Source organism: Rhinolophus sinicus, linkage group LG13, assembly GCF_036562045.2.
Source record: "Rhinolophus sinicus isolate RSC01 linkage group LG13, ASM3656204v1, whole genome shotgun sequence".
NCBI classification, from domain to species: Eukaryota; Metazoa; Chordata; class Mammalia; order Chiroptera; family Rhinolophidae; genus Rhinolophus; species Rhinolophus sinicus.
In genome coordinates this window covers 51838351-51861863 of record NC_133762.1, presented here as the reverse complement: position 1 = coordinate 51861863, position 23513 = coordinate 51838351, and the positions used below count along the sequence as shown (strand labels likewise).

The following is a 23513-nucleotide window of genomic DNA, read 5'->3' as shown; positions in this document are numbered from 1 at the left end:
AAAGATAGGAAGGAAGGAAGGAAGGGAGGGAGGGTGGGAAGGAGGGAGGGAGGGAGGGAGGGAGGGAGGAAGGGAAGGAAGGAGGGAAAGAGAGAGAGAAAGAGAAAAAGAGAGAGAGGGAGGGAGGGAAGGAGGGAGGGAGGGAGTTAAAAGAAGGAAGGAAAGAAAGAAGGAACAAACAAACAAACAAAGAGAGAGAGAGAGAGAGAGAGAAATAAGAATACATATAAAGATATTTAAGATGTATTAGGGTGAAGTTAAAAAAACAAATAGCCCTAAACCATATTTAAAGCATCTTTGTGGGGGTGGGGGGGGCAGTGCAAAGCACAAACACAATTCAAATGCAGTTATCTTCAATACTATGAATTGAGAGGCTGGTAAAAGTAAAAGATTAAGAAGGATAGGGAGATTTGTCCAATGTCACAGAGTAGTCATGACATTGCTAAAACCTGAAACCTCTCTCTTCCAAACTCCAAGTTGAGCAGTTCTGACAAGGTTACCCTGAAATCAGAAAACAGTTAGAACTACTCCTTTAGACACTAAAATGTTTGGTTAAAGAATCTGATGCAATGTGGGCTTCTTAAATAATATATGTGCAATATTAGACATCGTTGTAAACTCTGCACACGGAGATTGTACACTCACAGGAAATTCAATTTGTGGTATACAGTATATGCTAATATGGAGATACTTGGATAAATAATTTCTTCATTTGGCTCTTTTATGAGGCACTTTGCTACGCCTGTTGCCATTCCCTCAACTCCATTCTGGTTACAATTTACCAAAAGATTATCCCTGACACTAACTATGTCTTAGTCTTAATGGCGAAGTCCCAGCCTGCACAATGTTCTAGATATGCTGTTTATGTTGCCCTCTGCAAACAACATATACTATGACCAGCTGGGCAGAAATCACAGCATCCACGGCAGGAATTAGCAGTGACTTTAGGTATGTGGTGATTAACAAAGATGCCTGGAAGATAAGCATTAACAGTTTCATGCTTTGATATACATGACAATAATGCTTAGCAAAATGGCTCCAGTGTATCCAAAGCTCTCTATGCTTGAGAATTTTCAGAAGCAATCTTAAATGTTTCTGGATCAATAGGAATTAGTTTAAATTGTGCTTGTCTCAGGCAAAGACTGTTGTAAATCCATCTCCTTCTAAATCTACATGAGCAGCTTAAAATGACATCGCACGCCATGGCCAACAAGTGTTGGATGCCAAATCTAAATAGAGTAAATCTAATTTTCACTAGATTGGAAGATGTAATACAGAAATGGACTTTTAAAATGTCATGGGAAATAACTGCCTTGCCTCTGATGCCAATATGCTCTTTAAACACCCAAAACACATATCAATAGACTAGGACTCTAGATCACAGTGCAGATTTGAGTTATCAGTATTAAAAAAAAAAGATTCTAAAAAAGTATATAAAAATAGTTATAATTTTAAAATTGTATTCCCTGTTTCATGTTTATTGCTCACTAAAGGAGTGGCATAATGCAGAGTTCTTGTTCTTAAAGACTTTAGAAAAGACAAGGCTTGTTGAAAGTTTAAGTATTATTTTAAAACTTAAACAACAAGTGAGGGATAAGTGTGGCAGAACACTTATAAAATATCCTGTCATAAAGAACAAAGCAATTTCCCCATTTTCTGGTTACACATAGCCCCTCTAATTTTATTAATTGCATTCATTATGCCGCAACTTCATTCTAGAGGAAGTTCAAGAAATAGAGAAAATGGGAGAAATATTAAATACACTCAACACCAGCTTCTCTGCATAAAACTGTTATAACATGCTTAAGGCCTGTACTGGAATGTAACTCTAGATAAATATTCACATGCATATTTTATGTGAATCACAAATACCTCATATATTCTAAATCCATGAATACCTTGAAAAAGTTTCACCTTCAATGAGCTTTTCTAAAAAGAAAAAAGAAAAAAAAACTAAATGAGAGGGCTGAGAGAGCTCAGAAAATTTTTAATGAAATTAAAATACAGAATAAATAATAAACAGACTTATCTGATTAAAGGATATTCAGAAAAGAATACTCTCTATATTCTCTACCCTGCTTATATTTAGGAAACATTAGATAAAATCAGACTTACCAGGGAACACCCCTGTTTTCTATTTGGAATGCCCTAACCCACTATTATCTTGAGCCCTGAACTATTCCCTTGCTATTCACACAAGGCAAGTTAAATTAAAGACTGGACTTGCATTTTAAGCCTGGGGCAAGAGAAAGTTGAGCAGGTCACACAGAAGAACTATTTGGTTTTAAGGAAGGCTGCCAGCTCCTCTGCCCAGGCACTGGCAATTGCTGTGGGGAGCCAAACTGGGGGTTAACTCAAAAGGGAATTAATTTCCAGCAAAGGATAGAGATTTCTGTAGGAATGCTGGCTGTTCAAGATGTATTGAAATCACTAGAAATGTCTGCATGCAGCTAGCTCAGGTGTGCTCACCTGCTGGCAGCAGGGTGAGAGTATGGAGATCCAGCAGGCTCTAAGGAATTCTGGAAGCTGACCACTTATCATTGCTCTTGGGAGATGCTTTGATTTCTCTGGGAAAGGAAGACAAAAGAGGGGCTCAGAGGGCCAGAGCAGGTGGGACCTTAGAATATTTTCTATTTATTTCTCCTGACTCTTTTGTTATTTTGCTTCATCGTTCCTTGACATTTCTTCCTATCTGGTTTAATTTGGGGCCAGTATTTATTTGTTTTTGTTGTTCTCCTTGATTTCCTGGAAGACTGACAAATGGTCCAGAGAATGTGAATGCCTGCTTTGAATTAAGCCTACTGAGTCAAATTACTGATTGCAAAGGCGTCAATTAGGAACAAGTCGATTTTGATTCAAGTTAGAAAGAGCCATGCATGCATGCTTCCAAAGCAATGCAAGGAGCAAAGAGAACATGGCTGTATTCCTTGGTTGCTTGCAAGGAGACAGGAATAAATTGCTTGTTTGTTTAACAGCTTTTGAAAGTAGTGGATAGATTGCTTTTGGTGACTAAATGTGGTTATGAGAGGTTGAACAATTGAAGTCATTTCCATAATCAGCAATTGCTGTTGGTGAAATTAGACAGAAAAGTGATAAATAAAGGAAAAACATGTCTGGCAGGAAGCATTATTCAATCATAAGCTATCCCAAATGGTTAAAAATATAGCTTATATTACACTCCTGTGAATTTACAACAACATAGAAGAAACTAGACCACTCAATTTCACAGTTCCAGGGGAAAACGAGGCTCTTTCTGGAACTTTTACTTTCCCAGCAATGTGTCTGTGATGCATTCCAGATGGACAAGCCTTGAAAAGTGACAGTATCCATCTATTTGTGAGAATGAACACAGAGAGAGTGAGAGTTTTCACATCCCTGTCTCCTTAAAACATAAACACCACGAACCACAAATGAATCCACTTAATCCAATTTGAGAGGACTCCTCAGGACAAAAAACTTTATCAGTTATCATCAAAGCATCCAGTTTAATCATCTTCCTTCCAGTCTCTATGAGTGGACAGCAGGGCAGGGTGGTTGATGAAATGAAATGAAATAAAATAAAGCTAAACACAGTTCTTTGGATGAAGATATACAGCTGATATTTTAATGTGTGGGTGACACAAGGCTGAAGTCTATCAGCGATATGTTTTGAGTTCAACTAACATAAAAACATCTTGACAAATTGGAAACAAGATCTAAATCTAATAGAATGGCATTTAATGGAAATGTTAGGAACTGAACTTTGTTTCTTAAGAAAGGCATAAGTGTGGGACAGAGGAGACACTGTTTAGCAGGAGCTCTTATAAGAAAATGTTTGTCATTTGCTAATCAACTCCAGAGAAAATAAGTGTCACAGAAAGAGCTAATATGATGTGATTGCACACTGACTTTAGAGAAACACATTAGCTGAATAAAGGGAGTTAACTATTTTCCTCTACCGGCTGAGTTGCTGTCAAACTATGGCATGCCCATGCCCTCCTGTCACAACGTAAGAGGAGTCCTGCTACCAAAGGCCAATCCCTCCTCTTGTTATCTAGATTTATCTAATTCCCTCCAGCGATTAGCTCCTCTCTATTCCATAGGGTTAACTTCTGCCTCTTTTCTGGATCCCTATCATCAGCATTTCATCTGATGTCACCAAACTCAAGTCTTTCTCATTGTAAAAACCCCTCCCTGTGCCCCCATCACCCCTGTGACTGCCACCCTTTCTTCCCCTTTGCTGCTGAACTCCTCCACAGTTGCCATCTTCTCATCCTTGCCTCTCTGTCATCTTCACTCAACCAAAGTTATACTTCTGCCCTCACTGCTCCCCTGGAATGACCCTTTGTTAAAATCACCAGTGACTAAAGGACAGTAGTCAGTCCTTAACTTCCTTGGCTACTGGACAGCATTAAGTATCATCAACCAGTCTCTGGCACGAGTTTTCTTTGGGCTTTCTACGCAGCCCCATCCTGATTCTTCTCCTCCATCGTGAGCTGCTCGTTCCCAGCTTTGGTTATTGTTTTGTTTTTGGTTTTGCTAGGTAGTATGTTTTAGAGGCTCCTTTCCCTCTGCCCAGTCTGTAAGTTTTGTTTTTCCTCCGGGTTCCTGGTCCCACAGGCAGGTGTAGGGAGTTCTCTGGATGGAAGTCAAAGGCCAAGTCCCTGCTCTATCAGAGAAGCCTCCCTGCATTGACTCACAGGGAATACCCACCAAGGAGGCAATGCCAAGGAACCAGAAACAACAGAACTCCTTCATCTGGGACCCATAATGGAACAATCAACTGTCTTCATGCAGCAGTGGTTTCAAAGAGTTAACAATATTAGACGCTTTTAAGAAAATTCTGCCATAAGGAAGCATTTTTGAGCTTAAATACGTGGAAGAATAGAGCCCCCATGTCCTACAAAAGCTAACCCCAGCCTCCTTAGAGAGGAGTCCTGGAGAGAATCAAGAATACACAATGGAGGGTGGAGTAAAATGCTGCCACAGAAATGAAAAAAAAAATAAAAAAATGAAAAAAAGCTCAACAGGGATGGAAGAAATAAAGCCACTGGGTCACTCAGGACAGAATGAGTAGACTCGGGAGACCACTCCACCCTGAGGTAGAGAAGTGGCAGCCATTCCTTAATAGTATGGCCACCGTTTGTTATTTAGCACTTAGGATGTGCTAAGAAATAGTTAAGTTTGTGTAACTGACTGAGACTCCGATTTCTCCCCATTATCTAGCTGCCCCTTCTTCCTTAGAAATGGAATGTCTAAATCTTAGCTGGGTTCACAATGGTCCATGACAGGTATATTTTTTCAGCCTCCCTTGAAGTGCAGCATGGCCATGTGACTTCATTTTGGGATGTAACTAGAAGTAGTGGGCATAGAATTGGACTTACATTGAAAAGAATTGCCCTTTTAAATTGCTTCTTCCTAATTAAGATGTTTTGAAACACAGAGAAAAGTTGAAAGAATGATATAGTAAACATTCCTATACTAACCATCTATATGTATAATTGCTAACATTTTGCTGTATTTGTTTTATGATATCAATTATTTATCCATCCATATATCCATCTGTCTGTTTCATTTTTATCCATTTCAAAGTTGCAGACATGAATACACTTCACCCATAAATTCATCTTGTTTTAGTTTTCCAACAATCCCATGAGGTAGTTATCATTTCTGTTTACAAATGAGTAAGCAGAGGGCCAGAACTCCAAGTAACTTGCTTAAGCTATAGTCTTAGTCATTGGTAGAACCCCATTTTGAATTCAGGTCTCTCTCTCTCCAAAGTTCATGTTTTTGCCCTGTGAGTTTCCTATCCCTTCAAGTCTCCATCCTCACTCCCTCCCAAATGCCCTTTAGAGTTCTGAGGCATGGCAGGGTGTATAAAATGCCTTTAATTTTATCAAGCTTTTGTACTCTAGGGGTACTATACAAAGACAGGTCTCATTGCTTAGTTCATCTCCCCAACTAAAAAATGAGAAACAATTTATGACCCATTTGTAAATCATAACGCTGCATTCTAGGATGCTGCATTTGGTTGTTTTTCTTCATATTCTAGTGGGAAAATAAAGAGGGCAATGCAGGATGAGGCACCTCAACAGAAAAAAGAAACTATATTTTCCATCTCTTTAAAAACTTTTTTTTATTTATTTAAGTGTGTTTTTCCAGGACCCATTAGCTCAAAGTCAAGTAGTTGTTTCAATCTAGTGGAAGGTGCAGCTCACAGCAGCCCATGTGGGGATCAAACCGGAAACCCTATTGTTAAGAGCACTGTGCTCTAACCAACTGAGCTAACTGGCTGCCCCGAAAGTATATTTTCTATTTCCACTACAAATATTTATCTGTGGGAATAAACAATTACATTAAATATGGTACCCTTTTCCCTCCAACTATTTTGAAAGAAGTCAGAATTTGAGAAAGCACAGCTCTCTTTATTCCTTCCTGAAACTAATTGCTTTTTACCTCACCTACTGCTTATGAATAAGACGTATTTACCATAGGTCTGCAGACTGGTATACACCTTGAGGTTTGCCCAAGCTCCCTCTGATGAACAAAATTTCAGAAGCTGCTCCTTTGAATTCCATCAAGAATGATGACTCTCAGCCACCTTAATATCACAGCTTGGAAGCTCCCAAAACAATTGGTTTAGTAATTTATTTTGTGATCCGTGCTGTGGACATAAAACTTTTCAAAGTAAAGATCAAGTTCCAATCTAAAGATCCAAAGAGGAGATTTTCAATCTGTTGGTACAGGCTGTTTTCCATCAGCGCAGCTGCCAGTGCTTACCCTCGGCACTGGGTGGCCTCACACAGTCAGTACAGATGCTCCTCTAGATGCCGAGGCGAGCAGAGCCCAGAGATTACTACATTATCATCTCCCGACTGAAACCAGAGTTCCATTTAACAAGCTGACAGGCGCAACAGGACCACAAAATAACAAGCAGATACATGGTGTGGTATTTGTCAAAGATAAAGGGCTGAGCTTGAGCTTAATGCTTCTCGAAGGTTTTGGAAGACATTCAAATCATCTACCCCAAATAGTTTCTGTTCCTTGAACTTCTCACATTTCTCTTATTTGGAGTTGCCATTTTGACACATCAGACTTTATTTGGTGGCAATCATTAGAAGATACCAGAAATGCAATTACAGTCCGTGCCGATTTCACTGTCATATCTTATATTTCCACATGTACACTTTACTGAAATTATTAAGGGCCGGGGCCAAATTCAATTCTATTCTATTGTTATACCTTTCTAAAGGTAAATTAACAAATTGCACACAAACATGTACACATTTGTAATAAGACTTTCCACAAAAACACATAGCCTCATTTCTTTATGGTTATAAAGTAAGTATAGAAAGAGATTTTAAAACTACAATGTTTTGGGGTTCCAGTCAAGATGGTACAGTAGGTTAATGCTGTGCTTACATTTTCTTACCACCACATCAAAATTATAAGTAAACTACAAAACAACCATCATTGAGAATCACCTAAAATCATACTGAACTGAAGGCCTACAACTAAGGACATGCAAAAGAAGCAATCTCGAAAGTGGTAGGAGGGGCAGAGATGCAGAACACCTGCATGTGACCATTAAAGATCAGGAGGGATATCTTGCCTGTGAATGTCTCACTGGAGGAAGGGTCCCAACCCCTCCTCAGCCCAGAGCTCCAGTGGCAGGGGGAGAAGTCTTCATAATCTCTGGCTGTGAAAACCAGTGGAGATTGTGACTGAGTGAGATGAAGGGCAGCTAGAGTAGCAGGTGCACCTCTCAAAGGGGCTGCACGCAGACATACCCACCATTGGAATTACTGGCTCTGAGCTCCAGTGCTGGGGCAGCAGCTGGAAAGGTAGTAGGGTCATATGTGGGGGCAGGGGGGGGTGAAGAGTTGTCTGGCTTCAGGACAGCAGATGGAGGGGCAGCTTTCTCCTAGATGGAGGAGCTGGCAGAGGCCATTGTTTCTTTGATGAGCCCTCTCCCTTCCCAGTGTGCAGATAGGAGGCTGCCACCATATCTGCTCCATCGATAACACTACTTGTTTGCCATACCCTGGTGATTTGAGACCTTGTCCCGTCCAACTTTCAGGCACACCCAAGCCACTTCCACTGGCTTTTTTGTATAAACCACCTGACTTGGCTCATGCTGCAGACTTCCCTGGGGTCTTTCACACATTTGCGGAACCCAGACAAGCAGCATCTGTCTTGAGCATGTCCTGTACCTCTGGCTGAGCAGCCCTAAGCTGGACACTAGCAGCAGCTGGCCTTGGTTCGCATCTTGGCCTCTCAAGGTGCTTCTAAGCACTGCACAGGTGTCAGTCATCTGTGGATTTCTTTCTGGCTCGTGCCAGGTGGCTCTATGTAAGGTGTGGGCTGCAGCTGAACTTGACCTGCAGTGGGTCCCCTCACAGGTGGCACTGGGGCTGGAGCCCTCAGCAGCCAGCTTCAAAATGAGCTGGAGCATCACCCAGCCACCTCTAAGGATGACACACCCAAGGGGCAGATTGGGCAGACACCAGAGCCCTGCTGAGGCAGATCCTGCTCCATAGGGTCAGACTCAGCACGAGAACTCCTCCACTGTAGTCACAGCCAGTCCTCATAACCAGTGAACCCAAGGGTCAATCCCTCTAACTGATGTGCAAATAGTAACCATGGTTCAACTACAAGAGGAGGGCACACAGAACCCACACAAGGGACATACCTGGAGTGCATGGCTCAAGTGACCCGGAAGATAGCACCAGTGAGCCCCACAGCACACCTACTACATAAAGTCACTCTACTAAAATCGGAAGATACTCATATAGCAGCCCTACATAGAAACAAACAAAAGGAGGCATCCAAAATGGGGAGACAAAGAATTATGTCCCAAATGAAAGAACAGAACAAAGCTCCAGAAAAAGAACTAAGCAAAATGGAGACAAGCAATCTACCAGACACAGAGTTCCAAACACTGGTTACACTAAGGAGAACTTCAAGAAAGACATGGGTAACATAAAAATGGAGATAGAAAACACAATGAAGAACCAGTCAGAAATAAAGAATACAATAATGGAAATGAAGAATACATTACAGTGAATCAACAGATTAGATGAAGCAGAGGAACAAATCACCAATTTAGAAAATAAGGTAGCAGAAAACACCCAATCAGAACAGCAAAAAGAAAAAAGAACCCCCAAAATTGAGGCAAGTTTACGGGGCCTTTGGGACAATTTCAAGTGTACCAACATTTGCATTATAGAAGTAGCAGAAGGAGAAGAGAGACAGCAAGGAACTGAAAACCTATTTGAAGAAATAATGACAGAAAATTTCCCTAACCTGGAGAAGGAAATAGATACACAAGCTCAGAAAGCACAGAGAGTCCCAAAGAAGATGAACTCAAAGAGGCCCACATCAAGACACATCATAATTAAAATGCCAAAGGTTAAAGACAAAGAGAGAATCTTAAAAGTAGCCAGAGAAAAGCAGTTAGTTACCTACAACTGAGCTGATTTCTCAACAGAAACTTTGCAGGCCAGAAGGGACTGGCACAAAATATTCAACATGATGAAAAGGAAGGATCTACAACCAAGACTACTCTATCCAGCAAAGCTATAATTTAAAATCTAAGGACAGATAAAGAGCTTCCCAGACTAGAAAAAGCTAAAGGAGTTCATAACCAACAAACCAGTAGTACAAGGAATCTTAGAGGAACCTCTTTAAGACAAAAACAAAACAAAACAACAAAAAACAAAACTCAAAAATAATAAAATGTCAATAACTACATACCTATCAATAATTACTTTCAATGGAAATGAATTTAAGATAGGGGAACTGAATGGATAAGAAAAGAAGACCTTTATGTATGCTGCTTACAAGAGACTTCAGATTGAAAGACACACACAGACTGAAAGTAAAGGGATGGAAAAAGATATTTCATGAAAATGGAAACAAACAAACTAACAAAAAAACTGGGGTAGCAATACTTATATACCAGACAAAATAGACTTTAAAACAAAGACTATAACAAGAGACAAAGAAGGATCTAGTAATTCCACTTCTGGGTATTTATCTGAACAAACTCAAAATGCTACTCCCAGAGGACATGCTCATTAATGTGTTTATTGCAGCATTTTTTACATAAGCCAAAATATGAAGATAACTTAGGTATTACTGAATGGATGAATGGATAAAGAAGAGGTGGTACATACATACAATGGGATATTACTCTGATGTTAAAAAAGAATGAAATCTTGCCATCTGCGATAACATGGATGAAACTAGAGGGTATTGTGCTAAGTGTAGTAAGTCAAACAGTGAAAGACAAATTTCATATGATTTCACTTACAAGTGGAATCTAAAGAACAAAATAAATAAACACATGAAATAGAAACAAACTCATAGATACAGAGAACATTTTGATGGTTGCCAGATGGGAGGGGTGCTGGGGGTAGGTGAAAAAGGAGAAGTGATTAAGAAGTACAAATTGATTGTTACACGGTAGTCATGGGGATGTAAGGTATAGCGTAAGGAATGTAATCAATAATATTGTAATAACTATTGTCAGATGGCTACTAGATCTAGTAGGGTAATAGATTTGAGGGGGATTGAGGGTAGGGTAAAAAGGGTGAAGGAATTAAGAAATAGAAATTGGTAGTTACAAAATAGTCATGGGGATGTGTCATGCGGAAGACCCTGCTCGCTGCGCCATTTGTCGTGTGGGGCGGCCTGCGGGGTCTCTGGTCCCGCTCCCCACATAAGAACGCAGGATACGGTGAGGCCAACAAGGAACACCCACGGAGCCATAGGTAGGGGAGCCATACCACCACGGTCTCACTGGAGGCTGGGCCCACCGGACGCCGACCTGCAGTCCGCTTTTCCGCCAACCGACCGACGGACGACTCTCCTCCACTCTCTCAACTCTGTTCCTCTCTCTCGGCTCTCCTCTTCCGCTCTCCTCAGCTCTCCTCCGTAGCTGCAGCAGTTATACCATTATACCGGCGGCCAATCGGCTAACCAGCCACAGCCGACAGCCAATCAGCCACAGCCAAGCCATCCACCACCCGAGCCAGCACCTTTCCACGTGAGGCCGAGAGCCTGTAAACTACTCTCTGGGGCTCTGTCCCCACAGGATGTAAATAAAGGGAATATAATCAGTAATACAGTAATAACAGTAATATATATATATATAATACAGTAATACAGTAATATATATATAGTGTCAGATGGGGGATCACTTGCTAAATTGTATACATGTCTGACCATTACGCTGTACCACTGAAACTAAATATAAAGTAATACTGAATGTCAACTCTAATTGAAAAGTTTAAAAGCGGGGAACAGAAAGAAGAACAAGAGGTTCACATTTCTAGATATAAAACAAATAAGTCTTAGGGATGTAACACACAGCATAGAAATATAGTCAATAATATTGTGAGAGCATGGTATGGTGTCAGATGGTTGCTGGACTTAGACTGGTGATCACTTCTTTAACATAGGGAATAAAGTCAATAATGTGGTGATAACTCTGTGTAGTGCTAGGTGGGTACTGTTGAATAACTATGATGTACACCTGAAATTAATATAATATTGTATGTTAGCTATATTTTAATAAAAAAGCTTTTAAAAAAAACAAAAATAAAACACAATGTTTTAGTCCAATCACATGTGACTTATTATTGCCCATATTACATAAAACGGGACTTAAAAAAAATCAGTTACCTCTACTGCCATTTTAGATTTGTTCTTCTGAGAGTATACGATCCTATGTTCTTTATCACGTGTATGCACAAATTAAATTTGAAAAAATAATATTCTCCTTCCTGTTTTCTTTCAAATATGCAAAAACAGCCAGTACAACATGAAATATGGCATGCATTAGGAGAATTAATTTTTGGATGAGTCTGACAGCATGAATGAGTTGAACAGCATATGTCAGCAAAAACTGAAGAAAAGCTCTATTTAAAAAAAAAAAACCAAAAAAAAACCACATCATATAGATTTAGAGAAAGTAAATGTCCTTCTATTTTTCAGTTAAATTCTTATAAAAATAAAATTTCTATAGCTGTCAAATCTTCAGTTAGTCTGAAACTCTTCAAATACTGAAATGTGTGGCTGAATCTCTAATTGCTTTTTATGGTTGGTTAGGAGAATCACTTTGCAGGGGAATGTTTTGTCAAGACAAAGTCTTCCTTCATTTGGATGGTGCTTTGTTTCCCTTAATCCCAAAGCTCTTATATAATTCTTTATCCAACTTGCTCACAGCAAGGACAGTTTCTTTGGCTACCATGGTCTGGAGTTCTATTCTAAGTTGTGAATTTGACAAACATTGGTCTAAATAAGCTTAAATAGATGTTACGACCACACACTAAACATTCTGAGGGAGATTCTCTTTGACACAGACTGTGAGCAGTTTGCTTCCTTACTGCTTAACAGAACAATCTTGAATAATATGCACCTTCATGATGTTCTCCTCAAGTCTGTGGCAGGAATGAAACACGCCAATTGAGATCAGTTATAACATCAAATTTCTGGCATGTTTCCACTGAGTAAGCGAACTGAAAATACAACAGCTCTCCGTGTTTCAGCAACAAAGAGTGAGTGCTTCAGAGCTGAAGCAAAGATACTCAGAAGAGCTGGGCTTGGTGAATTGCCTTTCAGAAACATTTCTTATGTGAGGAAGCCTCAAATTGCTTACAGTATGAGGTATTTACAGCCAGAGAAAAGGAAATGATTCTAGCACCACTTAGCAGCCGCCTGGAATGGCCCAAGGTGGGCCTGGGAGCAAGCTGTACTTAAGTTCTGGCTGCTGGTTCATTCTTCCCCAGGGTGGTCCCTGAAGCAGACTCTGTAGTATCCTATCAGAGTTAAATATGACAAGGTTACAGTACAGCTATTCCAAATAAACATGAAGAAACACACTATAAATTACAGAGTCTGCCGTAGGGTGGGAGTAGAGCAGATGGAAAAATACATTGAAGGATAGTCTCTCACGTGGAATTTTTTTTAATGTTAAGAAAAAGTTAAAAATAATACATAAGTAGGTATATTGGAAACTTTTGAGGCATAAACTATGGTCCACACATAAATGGTTCTTCTTTAAGCATTATGGCAATCATAGTAACCAAAAACCTGATGGTTCAAGGACTAGGAAAAACATACAGCAGGTGAAGAATAGCAAGAAGCAAAAATAAAATTACTTTACAGCTTTTCCACCTAATTTCTTTATTAGTTCCTGGCTTAAAAATGGATCATTCTATTATATGTATATAAGATACATCTGTGTGTATGCACACTAGCATGTATGAGAACATACTAATAGACATGAACACACACAGCCTTTGCTCTCACAGTTATCACAACCCTCCAACCCTCACTCACATTGTTGTTTCCTAACTGAACTGGGCTATAAAACAGAGGGAGGTTTTTGGCTCCCATCTGCTGAGTAGCCCACGTACTTTATGTGCTAGAGCCAATGGCAAGGCCCAAAATATTGGAGGAGCTGGACTATGTCTCCATCAGTTTTCTTTGATGGAGCCTCCACCAAATTATCCCTTTATATTGTGCATTGGTCAAAACCGTTTGAATATTTGGATATAATGAATTTAACAATCTGTAATACCATTTGTTATATGATAGAATAATCACTATGTGTTGAGTTTGCTGTATTTACAGTATTTGAATTATATTCTTTTGGAGGTATATGTAAGTTTGAAAAATTATGGATTAAAATTGGTTACTGAGGTGATATAAGTGATGGTAACCTCATAGGAGACAGTAAGTCAACGTCGGAGAGACCAACAGCAGAAAGCTTCCACCCCCCACATCCTTAAAGCTGAGGGACAAGTGGAAGAAGTATAATTATCAAGTCACCAAAGCCAAGGCTGGGGTGCTCAGTAAGAGAGGGGAACAAATTACCCCTAATGTACCTTCCTGTATCACATCTAAGAATCTCAGCAACAAATACAGCACATAAGAAATGTCTGTGAGGTTTAATGCATATAATACATTTAGAATAGAACCTGCCATATTATTATTACTAGATGTTCAAGGGTTCCAGTCCACCTTCTGTTCTACCTTCTGAACTGGCCTATAATTCAGTTCAGTTCCACCTTCTGAACTGGCCTATAATTCTATTTCAGCAAGACGAAGGGGGAATTCAGAGATCAGAGCCCTTGCTATGGACAGTTACACCAAAAAGTGGCAAAACAAAAACAACTGGGAGAGGAGATACCTTCCTGTGAGTATATAATGTTAAAGTGTCAAGGTCTAGAGATGGCTTTTAAATTTTAAAATCATACTGAGGAATTGATTAAACCATGGTACCTGCCAGTATGGACTCTGATTTCAGTAGGTCTGGGGTAAAGTTCAGGACCAGACATCCCCAGTGATTTGCTGTAAAAAGTCTGAACACCTCATCTTGTGAAGCACACTCACTGTGATTGAAAACGAAGGAAGGAATGATCTTCAATTAATCTCAGCCTGCATGTTTTTCCCAAATAAATGAAACAGAGTTGAAGAGAAGCAACACTATCAAAGAATATCACACATAGCAATTTTTTCATGAAACTTTAATTTTCAATTAAATATGTCTGTGTGTACTGGGTTGGATGTAAACATTTCTTATTATGGTTTGTAAACAAAAAGTTGGAAAGACTTTGCTCTAGGGAATTCACAGCACTCACATCAAGTGACATGCAATCACAAGGCATTCCACACTCTGAAGCCACCTAACATGTTTAAGATTAAAATAGAGTAAGCAGGAGGGAAGGATGGAAAGGCTAATGGGATATCAACTGGTGTATAGGGCTGAGTTACTAAGATGCAAAGAAAGAGCAGTCAGTGGGCTGTAACCAAACTGTGATTCATAGTTAGAGTGACATGCGTGTGAAATGCATACTGAATGGATCAGGGTCCAGGGAGCTCTGATAAATAGCAGAGGAAGCCTACATTTAAAAGAGGCTTTACATTCTAACCAGCTATTATTATCGGACCCTGCTTGGTCTCTCAACAAAGTTCCTTTCTGCTGTAATTCTTCATGCTTCCTCAAAGCTTGATGGTGATTTCTTTTTTTCTTTATTTATTTTGGAAAGCCAAGGGAAAATTGTTCCAGTATGTTCTTTAAATTAGTTTCCTTGCAGTGTTTTCCTTGGACACATTAATTACAGCTCCCTTGAGGAGCTGAAGTACCATATCACACACTGTAATTCTGCTCCCCAATCTCCCTTTCCAATTCCAGTTTCCAAGTCTCCCTACAATCTGGGCCCTATATTAATATATAGTGGGAAGTACATGGTTGAGAGTCTTTCAACCATAATATAAGAATAGAGGAGAAAATGTGATCATCAGTGCTTCAGTACACCAAACTTATGAGTAAAATGAATAGTTTGTGGCCCATAACATGAAGTTAGATTTAATGACCTCCGACTTCGCTCATTCTAACTCGAGCATACTCCAAAGAGTTTCATTTAAAATCTGAAGGTACAGAGAAGAGATCAGTGGGACTTTGCTGAGGTTAGGTGATTCTCATTAGCATAATCTGGCTAGAATTCCAGAGGTTCTTAAGAAAATAATACATGTCCAAGAATCTATATTTGATCTGTTACTGCACTAGACACTTGGAAAAGGCAGTTAGTCTAAGAAAATGTAATTACTTTTCAATTCCCAAAGAGAACAAACTTTCTAAAGTGGCCAAAATACAATCTTGTTTCATCCCATAGCCACAAGTTATTGAGGAAGAAAAAAAATTATCTAAACACAAAAGAAGTGCTAAAACAAATGTTTTCAAATTCCTGTCTTTTCAGATAAGTAAAAGCAATGGCAGATTTGAAAATCAGCCATTGAAGGTTTCTTAGAAAAATTAAGGAAAGAGGTAGATAAAGGAGTTTCCAAGCCAAACTATTTATAAAACAGCTCCTATAAACAGGACATCACTCATTCATAGGGTCGCCAGGTGTCAGAGACAATTCAATGGCACATCACAACAACATAAACAGCAACTACGGCAAGTGTTTTATAGAGGTTATCTCTTTAAAATTTGTTAGTCTCTTTTAAAGAGGAGTGTCTACTCCCATTTTACAGATGGAGAAACAGGCTCAGAAAGGTAAGTAACAAGTGTCACCTGGTATCAGAATCAGACTTCTAATTCAGGCAATAACTTACCCAACCTCAGGCAGCTTGAAACAAAAGATAACCCTATTAGCTTTATGAATATCAAGGTTGTGACCTAACATCATCAGTCAAATGGTTCCTTAACATTTACTATCTTCTCCATCCTTTAACTTACCCAGATTAAAAGCCTTGGACAGGCTCTCACTGTTAGAAAGAACCCCTCTTCTCCCAGTGGCTTGAGCATTCCCCAGCCTGGTTCCAACAGGGAACAGTAGTTAACAAGAAAGTTAAGGCTGAAATCACTGAGACAGGGAATAAGCGCTACCAAGCCTCCAGCCTGACACCCCCCAGCTCTCCTTAATTTATGCTTTTTAGCTGATGAGGTCTCATCCCCTCACAGTATTAAATCTACCGCCAATATGTAATCATCCAGAATATTCAAAAAAAATAAAATCTTCAATTCTGATTTCTCTTTTGACCTGTAGACTTATATTTGCAGTGTCATAACCTATAGGCACTTCAAATTCATCAGGCCACTGAATTCCTCATCCTTCCTCATGAAGCTGCCCTTTTATCTGAAATCAGTACCATTCACCCATTTGATTGACTCTTGTAGTGTTGTCTCCTTGATAGGTAGACTGACACATAGAAAGCAGGAGCCAAATTAAAAGCAAAGATTTGCTGTCACCTTACTGTAGACCCTCATCTCTTGGTTGAAATAATGTAATAAATCCCTATGTTCCTTAACATAAGTCTCATCCCTTCCAATACAGTCTCCATATTCCAACAAGTGTTCACGCTCTAAAAATATACTTTTGATCATGTTGATCAAAAACTTTCAGTGCTTTCTACTGACTTTTAGCAGTGGTTTGTAAATTGGCTTCCAAGTTCATGGATGTGCTTATATGCAAAAGTGACTATGTGAGAAGGCCTTGAGCGCTCAGCAGACTGCTAAATGGGACAGTGATCCCAAAATAATGAAAAAAACAAAAACAGACAAACAAAAATACACACTGGAAATAAAAAAATAAGTTCCAAACTTTTCTGGGGGTATACAAAGTCCTTCATAGTCTAGTCCCTATCAATCTCTCCTATTTCTTCTCACACCACACAGCGCCTCAGACCCATTCTCAAACCATACTTAATTATGTGCTATCTCCTATTTTCCTTCTTTGTCTTTACATTTTCTTTTCGTTGTGCCTTGGTTATTCTTTCTTCATTTTTGATCCAGCAAACTATATCTTTCAAGACCTAGTTTGTGTATCACCTTCTCAATGAAACCCGCCCCCCCCCCCAATAACTAGGTAGACTGATCACGCCTTCCTAAACCATGTGCTCTATTCTAGTACTTGCCACATTGTATGCAATTATGTGTTTATGTGTCAGCCTACTTTTCCATGGACTTTTCAATAACAGAGTCTGGACCTTAATCTATTTCATCTCCACAACACCCCCAAAAATGTTCATTGAATTAAAACACTGCAGTCTGTGATTAGAGAGAGGGGCTGAAATCTTTACAGAATACCTTGGATTGAAACAACAGTTTTGTTTTAAGTCCTGAGAATACTTACGAAAGAAATAAGAAATATACTTGAAGACAATAATAGAAAATAACTTTTAAGTAATCTAAGTCCACATGTTAGTTTTGAAAGTGCATTATTGAATACTATATTGGCATATTATATATTTATTTACTCTCAACAAAACAGAAAATTAATTTTCTTAGTGGACTGGCTGATATTTCTGCTAAACCCTGTTCACCAAAAGAGAAGCAAGCTATTAGCACACGTTACATCATAGTGCAGTCATTGCTATTGCTGACTGGAACAAAATGAAGACATAGCTATCTTTATAACTCTCACAAGTAAGAAGGGGGATTTCCTTCCTACCGTGTTTGCCCAAAAATAAGACCTAGCTGGACAATCGGTTCTAATGCATCTTTTGGAGCAAAAATTAATATAAGATTCAGTCATATTATATTATATTGTATTTTATTACATTACATTACATTATATTATACCCGGTCTTATATTATAGTAAAAGACCAGGTCTTATATTAATTTTTGCTCCAAAAGAAGCAATAGAGCTGATTGTACTGCTAGGTCTTATTTTGGGGGAAACACGGTAATTTTAGTTTGTATACAGTGAGAAATAATATTTTATTTTTATAAAGGCATCACTTTTCACCAGTTATCCTTGCTTACTTGTTTCTCTTGGATGATATTTTCACTTCCATTCTTTTAGAAAAATGGAAGTACCAGGTAAAATGAAAAACACAACAGAAAATTAGAAGAGAAACAATATGGGTGGGGAAAGTGCAACAAAGGAGAAATGGGAAGTGAGGTGAGGATTAGGAGAGGCTCAAGGAAGAATCAAGGCATTATGGATAGAGTGAGTCAATAGCTGAGGATCTAGGTAGGCAGGATGCCTCTGTGAATGAATGAGATATAGCTCATGTCCCCATCACAAGGGATGAAAGGGAGACCAGCAGAGAAGCAAAACTCAGAATCTGAAGGCTATGACAATATATTGGGTGGAGCCCAGGTAAATAACAGTAGGGTGGGTCCAACAAAGGGAATAGGGATGGGTTTTCCTATGGGAGCCACCCGGTTGAAAGGAGGGTGGCCGTCTCCTGTCCCCACCATGGCGTGTGCTCGTCCACTGACATCAGTGTACTCTGAAAAGGGGGAATCATCTGGCAAAAATGTCACTTTGTCTGCTGTGTTCAAGGCTCCCATTCAACCAGATTTTGTGAACTTTGTTCACACCAGGTTGCTCAAAAACAATGGATAGCCCTGTGCTATCAGTGAATTAGCAGATCATTGAACCAGTGCTGAGTTGTGGGGTCCTGGCAGAGCCATGGCTCGAATTCCCAGAGTTCAGGCGGTAGGATTCATCATTCTGGCCAGAGTGCTTTTGGCAATATGTGTCGTGGGGGCTGCATGTTTGCACCAACAAAAACCTGGCGCTCTTGGCACCTCAGAGTGAACACAACACAGAAGTGACATGCCATCTGCTCTGCCCTGGCCGCCTCGGCCTTACCAGCGCTGGTTATGTCTAAAGATCATCATATTGAGGACGTTCCTCAACCTCCTTTGGTGGCTGAAGATAAAGCTGAAGGCTACATACAAGAAGAACAAAGAGGCTGTTTTGCTCCTCAAGAAACTTAAAGCCTGGAATGATATAAAAAATGTTGATACGTCTCAGTGGGTGAGAGCTGGCAAAGGCAAAGTGAGAAACCTTCGTTGTATCTAGCGCAGGGAAGTTTGCATCATCTATAATGAGGACAATGGCAAAGCCTTTCAGAACATCTCTGGAATTCTCTGCTTAGTGTAAACAAACAGAACATTTTGAAACTTGTTCTTAGTGGGCACGTGGGCCATTTCTGCATTTGGACTGAAAGTGCTTTCCACAAGGTAGATGATCTGTGTGGCACATGGTGTAAAGCTCCCTCCCTCAAGAGTAACTACAACCTTCCCACTCACAAGATGCTCAATACAGACCTTAGCAGAATCTTGAAAAGCCCTGAGATTCAAAGAGCCCTCTGAGCACCACGGAAGAAGATTCATCGCACAGTCCTGAAGAAGAATCCGCTGAAAAACCTAAGAATCATGCTGAAGCTAAATGCACATGCAAAGACTATGCACTGGGAACATTATTCTTCACCAGGCCAAGAACCTCCAGCTCCGGGTGGATAAAGCAGCAGCAGCTCCAGAAAACGAATCAGATGAGAAAGGTGTTCCAGGCAAGAAGCCAGTGGTAGGGAAGAAAGGAAAGAAGGCTGTTGGTGCTACAAAGCAGAAGAAGCCTTTGGTGGGAAAAAAGTCTGCAGCTACCAAGAAACCAGCAACTGAGAAACCCACCACAGGAAAAAAAAAGAAGCTTGTGGCATAAACTTAAATTTGCTGATTCCGTATAGGTCAAATCACTTTGGACAGCTAATTTTGAATAAAAACCTGATCAAAGAGGCAGTGAGACACAAAGGAGAGAGAGAGAGAGAGAGAGAGAGAGGAAATACGGATGTTCCAACAGATGTAGAACAATAGTGACTCTAGAGAATGTAATATTCAGAGAAGGCTTTGAGAGTGTTAGGGCAGGATGAAATCTTGGTCCCATTCATTTGCTGTCTATGGGAAAAAATGGATGATGGAAAGGTCAAGTAAAATATTCAAGGTCATAGATGTCATTCTGCTTCTTGGAATTCTTGTCCTTTCTCATCTTAATCGTATCACTCTTTCCTTAACAGAATAAAATCCAATGCTAGAATGGCTTCAATTTTTTCACTTTTCAATTTTATCTCACGGTACTCATCATCATTTATTCCTTAATTTTGCCAGGACATATCCTGTGCTTTTTCCTGCCTCTCCTCTTCTTTCTGAATGGAATGTTAGTTCTTCTTTCTGAATGGAATGCCTCTTCCTTCTATCCACTTCTTGAAATTCTAATTTTAAAAGCAATTTAAGAGCCAGGGAGTTTTAAATGTCCAAAACATTTTCTTGAATTTCCTCCCTTCCAAGAAATAATTTTCCTTATTTTAAAACCATATATCATTTTGTGGTATTTCTCGTATGTACATATCACCTTGTATTATGACTCTTAGTTCCCATAATCAGGTAGTAAACACTTTAACAAAGATCAAGCTGTCTTAATATTTTGTGTCCACCATAGCTCAGATCTTGTACATACTGAAAGTCTAACAGTGTTTACTCAAGGAATGAATAAATATATGAAACTATTAAATCTCAGCAGCTGGCACATTTCCTATCTATCTTTTAGTTATCTGTATTTATTTTTTTTTCTGTGTAATAGGAGCTCTCAAGAGTACATCAAGCTTCTTTATATATATGCATATATATTATTATACATATATATTTTATATATATTACATATGTATATATAATATCAATTACATATATATGTCATAGATACTACATATGTATATATTATATATATATATTTATTACATATATTATACATGTTATATATTTTTATATATTTTGTATTTATAGATTATATATATTATTATATAACATATAGTAATACATATGTTTTATATATATATACAGTGTTTAATGGTGTGTATATATATATATATACACACCATTAAACACTGTACACCATTAAACACAAGTATACCATTAAACGCTGACTACATGCCAGATCATATACGAGTATAATCTCATTTTATTATTTACAATCATCCAGTTTGATTAATAGCTAATATTACTCCTACTGTACGTACAAAGTAACTGAGGCTTGAAGAGGTTGAATAATTTGCTTAAGGGTCATTTAGATATTAAATGGCATTACTAAAATTTGAAACCAGATGATTTCAAAGTCCATGACACAGCAAACAAATTATAAGTTTAGCTCTACTGTTGTAAATTGCAACTCCACAGAACTTTCTTTAGTTATATACACTGGCAAACAGACACATACACATATTTATGCACATGTGTAAGTGTGTGTGTATATACATCTATATGTATATTTATGTATACATATACATACACATATATATTCTAATTATATTCTAGATATAATGTTTTAATTAGGCACAGTCATTTATCAAACGGATGTCTCATTTTTAGTTCTCTCATAAAAATTATTTTATAAGAATAAAATCAGTGAATAATACCAATTATATGATCAAATACACAGATGTCTCCTATTTTTATATGAATGAGTCACATAAATCACAGCTACTAGACCACAAGTAAATTGTAGGAAAAAAATCAATCTATGCTTTAGCGAGATTTGATCCTATCCAACAACATTCAATTATTGCCAGGTCTACAAAATGCACACTGATTCATTCAAGAGCCAACTTTGTAACCTATTTAGGAGCCTACTCCAAACCTAATATTTCAAGGGTCTTTGGTAGAGGTAGACATGGAATCACAGCCTCTCACATGAGTCCAGTGACTGCCTGTACCAGGCAGAAACTTCTTGTTATTTATCAAAATCTCTATCTCCCTTCTTTCTGGGTACTGAACTGGACACTTCCCAGTTTCCCTTGCAGTTTAGGGTAGCCCTGTGGCCAAGTGTTTAATGGTATATTCTGGCCAAGAAAATATGAGAGAAAATCATAAAGCTTTCCTGTTTGTTCCTTCATGCTTTCAACCCTTCAGCCAGATAAACATAAATATCCAGAGAAAGCATGGAAGCCACGCACTGGTAGTAGGAAAGCTTCCATCAACCTTGGTTCCTAAATAATTATGTGTAACAGATCTTCCCCCCAACTCCTGTTAAATAGGAACACCAACCCACATTGGACTGTGATATGAGCACCTTATAAACCTCTGTTGTATTAAGCTTCTGAAATTTGGGGTTATTTGTTACTGCATCTAACATTATCCTAATACATACAGCAACCTCTTAACAGATGGAGTGCCCCCAGATTCAACAATTTTTACTTCTAATTTTTCTGAATAAGGTTTTAATGATGGAATTTTAAAAACAATAACCAAAGTACACTACTGATTAAATATAAACATATTCAATTGTACATTTAAATTAATTTCAAGCATAAATGTTATTGCCAGTCTATCTTTACTAGGAGTTGATAAGAATTCTGTGATCCAACAGGGTTAATTACATCATGTCAGCCTTGTTCCTAGTTTTTGATCATGTTCATCTGTCCTCAGCTTCCGTGTTCTTCAAATAAATCTAGTAGGAAACCTTCAGATATCCCCTCCATTACTTACAGTTCACTTCTTGTACTGTATGGGTTTTGCTGACAAAAGAGCAAAAAAAGTGACTCTGACCTTTCCTTGTTTTATTGCATCTGTTATTTTTCTACATGGCACCCTCTGAATTTACCTTTCATGTTTTTTTGTTTGTTTGTTTGTTTTTTGTTTTCTTCCTCTTCAGACTTTGAACTTCCATTTATGTACTGTGTTCTGTATTCCTCAGGTTGAGATCATGGAATTCTTTGAGTCCCTCCCAGCTTTTGCTCTCAAGGTTCAACTTTGTTTTTAGATAGGTTTTAGAGCATGTACTTCCCTTAAAGTCACTACTGGGGATCCATAGCTACAAAGCCTATAGTTTTTCAATCTTTCTCAGCATGTTCTAGCCACCCTGCCTTTCTTTGCAGACAGTGGGTCTTTGGCCACCCTGACCACAAACTTACTCTCATTCCCACTCACATTGACTTACAGAACTAATTTGTCTTTGAGCTCTCAGGAAAAGGTCATTTTTTCGCCCTTGTGGGATGGGGAGGGAAAATGTTTGTTTTTCTAAAGGAATGTCATAGGAAGACCATTTAAAAAGAGCATAGAACATAGTTTCTCTGATGCCAACTCTTGCTTCAGTATGAACTATTTTCACTTTTGCACCAGCAAGGCAAGGAACAAAGTGACTCACCTATGATCTGCTGCCCACATGTCAAGTTTGGCTGACAGACATTACTTAGAAAATGAAGGGTAAAATGGGGCTTCTCTCTACTTAAAAAAACT

The 23513-nt window shown here is 38.8% G+C and overlaps 1 protein-coding gene and 1 pseudogene across 4 annotated transcripts in view; one reads left to right on the top strand and one right to left on the bottom strand.

Annotated features, from left to right (window-relative positions):
- MACROD2 (mono-ADP ribosylhydrolase 2) overlaps window positions 1-23513 on the bottom strand; it is a 2106080-nt gene that overhangs the window by 1170134 nt on the left and 912433 nt on the right. The window lies entirely within an intron of this gene.
- LOC109458413 (large ribosomal subunit protein uL4) lies at window positions 18664-19950 on the top strand (annotated as a pseudogene).